Genomic DNA, 7,971 nt, shown 5'->3' on the forward strand with positions numbered 1-7,971 from the left:
CACACACACACACACACACACACACAATAAAATTTAAAAAATAATAATAAAATAAAATAAAGGGAAGGGATGTAACTAAGTACAAGCCCTGGGTTCAGGCCCCAAAAGTTTAAAAAAAAAAAGATATTCTTGTACTGTTCAGGGAATAAGAACAAGAAACAATTCACTACATGTTCAGTACAGGTGAAGCTTTTTATTTCTAAATATTTTCAATCCACAATTGGTTGAATCTGCAGGTTCTGGACCCACTGATATGGAGGGCTGCTGTAGAAAGCATCTGAAGGTGCTGACCTGGATGGGTCAGGACTCATCTGCTTATGCTGGGGGCCTCCGTGGGCAAGTGTGACTACCCCACACCGCCGGTGTGATGGCCCTGCTTCTCCGTGGTGCACTTGAAAAGTCCATTTTGAGTCCCGCTGAAAGCTCAAATGCTCAGATTTGCTTTCTTTAAAAAAAAAAAAAAAAAAAAAAAAAACTCACCAGACAATTCCGTCATCTCCGAAACCCCCCAGTCATGATGTGGAGGAAGAGCCACTTGCAAGATGGACTCGAGCCACAAGCTGCACTGTGAACCCGGGCATTCCGCGCCGATGCCACCGGCCCATGGGTCTCTGAGGGGACCCTCCCCCAATCAGACTGCCAAATTCTCCGGTTTGCCCTGGGATATTATAGAAAATTTTTTGTATGTTGAATGAAAATAAAACACATCTCATGGCAAAAAAAAAAAAAAAAAGCTCAGAAAATTGCACAAACTAAAGACTAAACCAAAATTACAAAGGCTGTCTCTATACATTAGAAAAGGTTTTCAAAATTATGAGTGTGGGCTGGAGAGATAGCTTGATGGCATAAGCGCCTGCCTGGCACGGGCAAGGTCCTGAGTTCAATCCCCAGTATGGAACACCATGTCAGTCCCAGTACCAGGTGTGATGGTGCATGCCTGTAATCCCAGCACTGGGGAGGCTGAGACAGGTGAGTCACTACGAGGCCAAACTATGTAGTAAGGCCCTGTACCAACAAATAAAATTATATGCGTGTGCACTTTTGAACATCATCTTTTCTGACAAAATGTGGGTTTATTAGTGAGATCTACAAAGGTATATAATACCAAACTTTAGAACATTCATCTTGTGATTTTTCAATATGGAATGACGTCCCATTAATATGTATTGGCTTGAAAATATCTAAGATGCTCATTTTCTGAGGTGAAATCAGCAATGTGATTAATTATCCATTTAAAACACACTCTTGGGCGTCTCAGCAACAACAAACTAATGTCCTTGGGAGATCGATAATCATTCACTGTAATCACAAGAAGAAACTTGGTGCCTAACAGAAGTCATCAGCAAAATAGGAAAAGATGAGCCGGCTCTTTCTGGCAGCTTGTTGAAGAGGGCACAGAGCAAAAGGAGAGATGCCGGCCATATGCTTGGAAATGAGTGGTAATGGAAAATATTCATAAGCAAAGATTACTGCTGGTCTGCATGCTATTCGGGTACACAGATAAAGCCCATTCATCTCCTCTGCATCGACTCTTCTGGATGCAAATCACACCGAGGCTCAGACAGTCACTCCCAGGGTCCTGAGGCTCCTTCCGCAGACTGACCCTTCCCTAGTGTCAGTAGTTTCACCTGCATCCCCACTTTAAGATCGAATCCTAACTTCTGAATTAGCATTCAACAGTCTATGTAAAATAAGTCACTGTAGAGCAGAGTGACTCTTAATGCCCAAGCTGCAACCCGAAGCCCACGGATTTATCACAAAGTGCCAACACCGCACTTGTACCAGATACGGAGGTTTTAGTTAAGAAAAAGTTCTGTTACTACTGCCCTAGAGCCTTTCCTAGTCAATTTTCCAATTGGTATTGCTATTGCCTTGCATTTTATGTTTTGTTTTGTTTTTTGGCGGAACACAGTTGTGAAATCTCTCCCCTTTCAGTTCCTTTTCCTTGCTCCTTAACCTGGTATCTCTCATCGTCGTTTTTAGGTGGCTTGTTATCCTGATGTTTGCGGGAGCCCACGGTGTTTGGGCAAGTAGGGGAAGAAGACACATAATCTGCCCTACTAATGTGGCTTAAATTGACCCAGAAGAACCCTTTGCTTGTGTATATGCACGTCTGATAGATTTATTTCCCCAGGAGGCTTCTGTCTCTCCTGAACTCAGACCATGTGCAGTTCGTTTGTCTGTACGCCATTCAGGTACACAGATAAAGCATACGGGACTCTTCAGCATCGACTCCCCCGGATGCGGTTTGCTTGGCAAGCGTAAGCTCAGTGAGCTTTGCTGCAGCAGACATGGTGGAAAATCAAAATTCTGTACAGTAAAGGGAACTCTCGATGCTCAGAGCAGACCCCTGTGAGTCCATGTGTTGCTGATAAATCCCACGTGGCTGTGACAGTGCAACGGCCAGACACTTGGCAGCTCCATCACCAGGCCTTATGGGAAAGCTGGCGCGCAGCGACTGAGCGTAAGGATGCAGGTGTGACTGTGTTCTTCCCCATGAGGCCTGTGGGCTCCTGGGTCAGGGCCACTTCATTGAAAAAAAAGGGCTTTACAGATATTACCTTTTCCTTCCTTCCTTCCATATTACCTTTTTTTTTTTTTTTTTTTTTGCTTCAAAAAACCTTGAGAAAGCAACTCTGCTTAGATAACAAGCAGAGGGCTGACTAGCTCAATTTCTAAAAGAAGGGGCTTTATCTCCTGGCAAAGTACACAAAAGTTGGGGGGCATTCTGATTGCCACACTGCTTGGAAGGTGCCCTTCACCTGTGGCAGGTGGGGCCAGAGATAGTAAACACCCTACAAAGTGCAGGGGTGGTAGTCCCCATGGCAGAGAATTTTTTCATAATTATCCCAAATTTCAATTGTCAAGATAATCATTTAAGTGGAAAACCTGATAAGATGAACAGAGTCTATTATTTAAATATACATACCCTACAAAGTATTGTTTTTTGGTTTTAATATACAGGGACTTTTTCAAGAATGCAATAACTAGTGTGTAAATACTTAGTTTCATTTGGAATTTTACTGAGGACTGAGCACTGGTTTGTTTGTTGTTTTTTTTTTTTTTTTAACTTTGAATTTTCTTGGTCATTTTACCCAGAATGACTACTACTGTCGTGGATGATACCAACATGTCAGCGTACTTATGGAGCTGTCGAGTTATATATAGATTCAATCTTTTTTTTTTTTTGGTGGAACCGGGGATTGAACTCAGGCCCCTGCGCTTGCCAGGGAAGCGCTTATTCCACTGAGCCATCTCCCCGGCCCCTCAATCTATTGACTTAGCACTTACTTCAAAACGTCAAGCACAGTGTTGGCAGTACTCAGCTGGGTATTATTGTCCTTCTCATAAGCTCCAAATCATTCATTAGTAATAGTTGTAACAAGCTACTCCATAACTCTTTGGGGTTTAACCATGCCAAGATACACGCTTTTATTATCAAGTGCTTTCCTTTGGTTTTTCCATCTTATCAGTTTGTGGCACGCCCTCCACGCCCCACCCACACCCCTCCTCAGAACTGCCCACTGCTGGGAGCACTGACAGTGTACAGCCCTCAGCTGCTGGCCCCCACCTCCCCCCAGCCATTGCTCCTGTCTCTGGAGGGCTTCCTGGTCCAAGGTCCTGCCCGTGACTTCTGCTAGCAGCAGCCTCCATGCACTGACCGCTCCCTGGGGGACCATAAGGCTCCAATTAAGCACCAGTCTGCAAGATCTCCCCACTCCAGAACTCCCTGTGGGACCCACAGGGTCATTCGCATGCTAACACTGAAGCCCAACCAACGTTCTCTCGGCCTGGCCCTGCCTCCTGCTCTGGCCACAGCCGCTGGACCTGACAGCAAGTCCTGACAGTGACTCTAACACAATCGCTGGTTCCTGGGCAGCCCCACTTGTGACGCAGTTGAAATAATCCTAATGGAGTTTGTATACTGGGCATTATCATATCTAGCAATATTTTTATTTTACTGAATTGTATTTTCATCTTTTTGAGACGGAGTTTTCACTATGCAGTTCAGGCTGGCCTTGAACTCACTTCGTAGTCCAGGCTGGCCTCAAATAACATGGATCCACTTGCCTCAACCTCCTGCATGCTGGGATTACAGGCGTGCGCCACCCCGCCCACCTAGCAATGTTAATTTTGGAGAGTGAAGCAAGAAACTACAAATCCTTGCAGTAACAAAGAGGTCCTCAGTCTTGTAGAGTTGGGAACTACTGTGCCAGGCCAATCTGTCAGGGCCGCTCCTTCCACCTTAAGAGTCTCTCTTTAGCATAGGAACATTTTGTATTATCGATGCTGAAATTAACCTAAGACTCAGAATAGCACCTTATGTAATTGTTTTGCAAGAACTTTCATAAACCAAGTGGTCCTGCATCGTTTCACAGCTCCTCAGCACTTTCCTGTGGCTTATCCACCCACAGTGCAGCATATCCCTGGGGAAGCAATTGCCAGCCTGCAAAGCCTGCGTATCTGAGAGGGGGACCTGTGGACCTGTGAGGCTGGGATTCTGGAAAAAGGTCCCATCTCCAGTTCCTTCTGGGTGTGAGGGCTACAGCAACGTTTCTCAGTACAGAGACATGCCAGAGTAAAGACCCTATAATTAAGCCCATTCTGCTTCCAATGACATAAACTTAGATCACTGCAAGAGAGGTAATAAGAAGCAGCCAGGTGTCCCTGCTATGGCAGCAAAGTCATTTGCCTTTTCTCATGCCTAAGGGTCTGCCTCAATGTGGTAAGAAACCTGCTCCCCAAGAAAGCCTTGGCATTAAGAAAAAAGCGCTTTAAGGGTCAGCCAGATAGCTCAGCAGACTAAAGCGCCTTCTTAGGCAGAGCGTGGAGACCTGGGTTCAATCCCTGGCAAGATGTGCCAGCCCCACCCCCGGGGCAAGCTGAGACCAGCGATTGAGACTGGGCATGGTGGCGCACGCCTGTAATCCCAGCACTTGGGAGGCTGAAAACAGGCAGATCACTATGAGTCCCATCTACATGGTCAGACCCTGTACACCCTGTACTAAATACATTTTTTTTTTAAATTTTATTTATTTGTGTGTGTGTGTGTATGTGGTCAGCTCAGCCCACCAGGGGGCAGGACTGGCTGGCATGTGGTGCTGGGGGATCAAACCGCAGTCCCTGTGATTTGCTAAACTTGTTCTAAGTAGGTGCTTTAGACCACTGAGCCATCTCACCAGCCCATGTACTAAATACATTTTTTAAAAAGTCAAGCAGAAAACAAAGATTGAAATGATACTTATCAGGCGCAAACATGCAAATGTTCTAGTCAATGAAGTAATGTAATCACCTGTTGTTTCTCCTCAGGCACTGCTTCTCCACGGCAGGCACTATCTGTGGTTCTCTGTGAGCTCCACGGGGACTTTCTCCTTGCTGCAGGACAGCAGCCTGAGCAGGCTCAGCTTCTCCCTTGGCCTTGTCAGCAGGACCGGTACGAGTGGCGAACTACGAGAAACTTCTCAAGATGAAAGGGAGGCCCCAGACCTTTGGCTCTGCTGACACTAATATGGTTCCTTCCCCTCTCCTGAGGCTGTCAGTGAATCTCAGAGACAAGCTGCATGCCAGGAACAGTGCGTCAGCTCTTTAAGGAGCTTTAATTGTCTCCACAGAAAATAAAGCAGCGCTGAGAATCAGGACTCAAGGTCAGCGCCCACCCTGGATAGGTCCTCAGCCTTGAACCAGGACATCCGGGGCACTCTGCCTTGAGGCAAGAAGATTCAAACAAACCAGCTGGGCGGCCAGAAGGCATTTCCCCCAGGAGAGGGTCCCTTAGAGTCTGCTCCACCATTTCCACCCTCTCTGAGTTCAGCCGTGGGAGCCTCAGGTACTATGGGAGCTACAGCCCACAGTGTCCCAGGTCCATCTGCTCTCTGGTGCGGTCCTCACACCATCTTCACCAGCACTCTGGGAAGCTGAGGCAGGAGGATTTTAGGAGGCTTGGCAACTTAGTGACTTAATGAGACTCTGCCTCAAAAATTTAAAAAAGCTTGGGGTATAGGTCAGTGTGTCAAGGGCCTAGGTTCAATTCCTGGTACCTCATGAATGGAAGAAAGAAAAGAAGGGAAGGAGGGAAGGAAGAAGGAAAAGGCATGGGAGAGAAAAAAAGGAAGAGGCCAAAGGTCATTATCAGGCTGGAGTATCTAGATTCAATCCCCAGCACCACCAGGGCGAGGGAATTCAGCCTGCGCGGTCTCCGTCCAAACAGTACCTGAAGGGCCTTGCTCCAAGCCCCGGATAAGACAGTCGGTGTCAGGTTTTGAAAATCCTGACAAGTGCTGGCCACTGGGCCTTTATGGAACTATGTTATTTTAAAATGCACATTAAATGGCTCCCAGATTCTTTTATATAAAATCCCCAGATTAAAAAAAAAAAGTTTCTTCTCAAAGAAATCAAGACAATTTCCTCCTCCAAGAAGAAGCCACTAGGGCTGGAAAAGCCATTTGCAAGTGGGCCATCCGAGCTATAAAGGAAAGTAATGGCTTGGTTTTGTTAATATAGAGAAATATATCGCCTTCAAGGCTTTATTACAGAAAGCTGTGAACCAGTGTTCTAATCAGATATTAGCTTGTTTATGGGACACAGCTAGGAAGAGTTTTTGCCCGGGTGACTTGTAACAAGATGCAATAAGCAGATGTTACACATCCTGAAATTAACAGTGGGGGGTTTTTATTAGTTGTTAGAGGCTGAGGTGCTCTGAAACTTCTGCTTGGAATTGCAGCTGAGTTGTGAACAGAGCCATCGTGCCACTATGCCCAGGCAGGCCGTGCCCGATGGGAATAATATTTTAAAAGCATTAAGTCATCTCCCCAAAAGAGAAAGTGCTGACGCCTTGGAAGTAAGAGTCTCAAAGCTGGCCCTGGGTGGTCTGTTTCCCCTCTAAAACTCCCCCCACACACACACCCTGCAGGACCCTGCAGGTCCTGCCCACATGGGAAATTTGAGGGCACAATAACAAGAGCCAGAGAACACGACGGGAAATACGCATGGAGATGAGGGCTAGCGAAGGCAGGGCCAGTGGGGTGCACTTCCTAGAACCCCAGAGAGCTGAGCTGTGTGTGGCGACACCTTTCCCAACACTCACGCTTGTCCCCTTCCGGTGGATTCCAAGGTGAGCAGGCCCTGGCCGGGCTCCTGTACCTAGACCTGCTCTTTCCGGCAGCTTCCATCCAGTGCCGCATTGCACAGAGACCTGGACAGCGATCTGACTGATGCCTTCCCAGGCTCAACCCAGAAAGCTGAGACCCGAGGCCTTGCTCCAAAGTCCGCTTCCCTGAGGACGCACACCTGGCCCCAACCTCCAGGTGCAATCCCAGCCACCCTTTTCCCCCACCCACTTCCAGAAGCTCCTGGTTCTCTGGTTCTGAGCTGAGCCCAAGAGCGCCCTCAGTGTGGTCAGGCAGGAGAGGTCGAGCCTGCCCCTTCCCAAGGTGAGATCTGCTACTGCCAGCTGCCCCTCAGCTTGAAGGTCAGAGCGCAGCGCAGAGCCAGCCAGGGGCCCTACGACTCCAGGGAGCTGGGCCTTGGGCCTGTTGCTCTCCGGGAGGAGCTGTGAAGTCCTGCTCCGGGGTAATCGGGCCCACCGCTGCCCAGCCCAATCTCCCACAGCTCTCTCTGGGCCAGCAGCAGCATCCCAGCCCTCACTGTGCTCCACACCCCGCCCTGCCCCGCCCCACCCCCAGGGGTCCGAAGGGTGAGAACTGCCTGCCTTGAAGATAAATACCTCCCCAGCTATCTTCATCAGCTTTCCTGGAACTCTGAAAGAGCTGCTGTGCTTCCCCAGGGGTTTGGGTCAGCCCTCTGGACACCTCCATATTTCCTGGGGTGATTACTCCTTTCCTGGTTTTCATTTCTTCCTCTAACAACTAAATGAATTTCAAGCTACATATTAACACCTGTACAAGTCCGTACCACCGTTTATGAAGTTCACTTTCAGCCCCCAGGAAACTCTAGAAAGGAAAACCAAACATG

Source organism: Octodon degus, unplaced genomic scaffold (genome assembly GCF_000260255.1).
Source record: "Octodon degus isolate 3935 unplaced genomic scaffold, OctDeg1.0 scaffold00177, whole genome shotgun sequence".
NCBI lineage: Eukaryota > Metazoa > Chordata > Mammalia > Rodentia > Octodontidae > Octodon > Octodon degus.